We start from the raw sequence: 3,296 nt of genomic DNA, 5'->3' as shown, positions 1-3,296 counted from the left end.
AGCACATGAGTTTGAGCAAACGCTAGGAGATAGTGCAGGACAGGGAAGCCTGGCATGCTGCAGTTCATGGGATTTCAAAAATAGGACATGACTTTGCAACTGAACAGTAAAATTGCATCAAAAAGTATAGGGGCGGGGCCGGACCGGCGCTCCGCAGCTGTCAGCGACTCCTGTAGCCGGCCGGCTGCCTAGGTGTGCCCCCCGCTGCCCCGACCCCACCGGAGACACCAGCATGGTGCGCACCAGCACCGTGGGGGTGCATCTCCCCGCGTCCGGCTTGGACATCTTCGGGGTCCTGAGGAAGATGAACAAGCGCCAGCTCTACTACCAGGTCTTAAACTTCGCCATGATCGTGTGTCCTCTGCACTCATGATCTGGAAAGGCCTGATTGTCCTCACCGGCAGTGATAGCCCAATCGTGGTGGTGCTGAGCGGCAGCATGGAGCCAGCCTTTCACAGAGGCGACCTTCTGTTCCTAACGAATTTCCGGGAAGATCCCATTAGAGCTGGAGAAATCGTTGTTTTCAAAGTCGAAGGACGAGACATCCCAATAGTTCACAAAGTAATCAAAGTTCACGAAAAAGACAATGGAGACATCAAATTTCTGACTAAAGGAGATAATAATGAAGTTGATGATAGAGGCTTGTAAAAAGAAGGCCAGAACTGGCTCGAGAAGAAGGACGTGGTGGGGCACGCCTGAGGGTTTTTACCATATGTCAGTATGGTCACCATAATAGTGAATGACTATCCAAAATTTAAGTATGCTCTTTTGGGTGTAATGGGTGCATATGTGTTATTGAAACGTGAATCCTGAAGTGCAAAGCAGTTCCTGGGACCAGATTGAAAGAAATTTTGTTGAAGAGAAAAGTTAATATATTTGAAATGTTCCACTTTCTGTATAAAAGGAAACAATGTGGAGACGTTTTGTCTTGTTCGAATAAATGATTCATCAGTAAAAAAAAAAAAAAAAAAGTATAAACTACCGAGGAATAAACTTAGCCAAAAAGTGGAAGATTTATACCCTGAAAAATAACAAAACCATGATGAAGGAACTTGAAATTATAAAACAAATTAAAAAATATAAATTAAAAGATGTTCTAAGATTGGAAGAATTCAAGTTAGTAAAGTGTCCAGAGAGATGGAAAAAGACAGCAGCAGAGTAAGACAGGGAGATTACCTACCTCCTCACAAATAAATAAAAAATTCATCAGAATATGGAACAGCTCCTACAGAACACCTTCTAAAGGACAGCAGAAGACCCCAAACCTCCAAAAAGGTAAGCATATCTCCTTAAAACGAAGTAGGACAAAAGATAAAGACATAAAAAGAGATAAAGAATTTCAATGTGGGAGCTTGTGCTCTGAGGGAGGGAGGGAGAGAGTCCTGAAGGAGGAAAAGTTTCCAGGCACTAGAAACTCCTCACAGGCAGAGCCAAGGGAAAGCTATGGGACCTCAGAGTGCTATGCATCAGTGAGGCTCAGAGGGCAGAACACAGAGAAATTTGCCACAGAAATTATTGCTGAACAGCACTTCTCAGCTGTTAGCTCACAAGCCTCAGCCCAGATCAGAGGGTAGTGGTAGGGAGCCAAAAGGAGCAGCTAGCAAGCCTTGGCCTACCTCACAGGGTGGGGGCTGGGGTGCTGAGACTCTGGCAAAGACCCCAAAGAGATTTCAAAGATCCAATGGAGAGTTTGAGGCCTGGCAGCCATGAGGGTATGCTGAGAGGGCTACTTTGAAATAGCTGTGAAATTAGACATGACTGTCACCACCAAAGATGGGCAGGTGTTTGAGGCAGTGAACAAAACAGCACTGATGTGGTCCCAACCCAAGAGGTGGCAGCTACCACTAGACTATAAACTGGTACAGGTTACTTTCCACACCTTGCTGGAAGTCTAAACAGCTTGGCTCTTTCTAGGGACCCACAAACTAGGGCCTTTTCCTCTGGGAGAACTCAAGACCTGCCTCAGACTCTAAAAGCATCCAACATGTCTTTATGGCTCCAGACACTCCCTGGTACATCTCAATTGTAGCTGTCATATCCTCCCCTCTTCCCAGCACAGCAGAGCAAGTGAGTCCTAACGAGCCTCAGCCTTTGCCCCCTCGTGTCCAGGTGGGGAACAGACTGTGGACTTTAGGGGCAAATGTGAACATTAGGAGCAACTACAGGCTGGAATAAGGCCAGATATGAGACTGAACTGACCCCACACTGCATACCACAGGTCCATAAACCTTAGAATTATTAGAGGACTTTGGTGTAAGTGTCACTGGGTGTTTTGGGCTGTTGATTGTTACCTTCACCAAGAGTCTTGGGGACTTGTCTTCTAGGCTATGTGGCTTGTGAGGCCTTGGAGCTACAGTAGAGGTCAAGCCTGAACCCCTGAGGTAGGAGGCCAAAGCCCAAGACTTTGATCCACCAGAGAATTGCTGATCCCAGGGAACTTTAAGGAGAAAGAGCCTTCCCAAATACCTCCATCTCAACACCAAAACCAAGCCCACCCAAAAGCCAACAAGCTCCAATGTCCAGATGCTCCATCACAGTTCTTCAACAAAACAGAAACACAACCCTGCCCATTAGCAGACAGCCTGCCCAAAGTCATACCAAACCCAGAGATACCTCAAAACTTACTACTGGACATGACACTGCCCTTCACAGAGACTAGATACAGTTCAGTTGACCAAAACAGAGGCACAAGTCCCCCCAGCCAGGAAACTTTCACAAGGCATGAGTCCAACCCCACCCATGGGAGGCAGATTCTACAATTAAGAAGAACTACGGCCCTCCAGTCTTCAGAAAGGAGATCCCAAACACAGCAAATGAAACAAAATGAAAAGGCAGAGAAATATCCAGCAGATGAAGGAACAATGTAAAAACCCACCAAACCAAGGAAGCAACGAGGAAAAAAAGAGTCCACCTGAAAAAGAATTCATAATAATGATAGTAAAGATGATCCAAAACCTAGAAAACAAAATGGAGGCATAGATAAATAGATTGGAGGCATGGATCAAAAAGATGCAAGCAATATTTGACAAGGAAGTAGAAGAATTAAAGAATAAACAATCAACAATGAACAATGCAATAACTGAGATTAAATATACACTGAAGGGAAACAATAGAAGAGTACAAAAGAAGCAGAATAATGGATAAGTGAGCTGGAAGACAGAACGGTGGAAATAACTGAAACAGAGCATAATAAAGAAAGTGAAGTAAAGTCACTTAGTCATGTCCAACTCTTTGCGACTCCAAGAACTATATAGTCCAAGGAATTCTCGAGGCCAGAATACTGGAGTGGGTAACCT

The 3,296-nt window shown here is 45.0% G+C and overlaps 1 pseudogene; it reads left to right on the top strand.

The window, feature by feature from the left end:
* Positions 1–232: 232 nt before the first annotated feature.
* On the top strand, positions 233–840 carry LOC136154062 (signal peptidase complex catalytic subunit SEC11C pseudogene; annotated as a pseudogene).
* The last annotated feature ends 2,456 nt before the right edge of the window (positions 841–3,296 follow it).

Source organism: Muntiacus reevesi, chromosome X (assembly GCF_963930625.1).
Source record: "Muntiacus reevesi chromosome X, mMunRee1.1, whole genome shotgun sequence".
NCBI lineage: Eukaryota > Metazoa > Chordata > Mammalia > Artiodactyla > Cervidae > Muntiacus > Muntiacus reevesi.
Note: the sequence above shows the minus strand (reverse complement) of the source record. Positions and strands in the feature narration are given on the sequence as shown.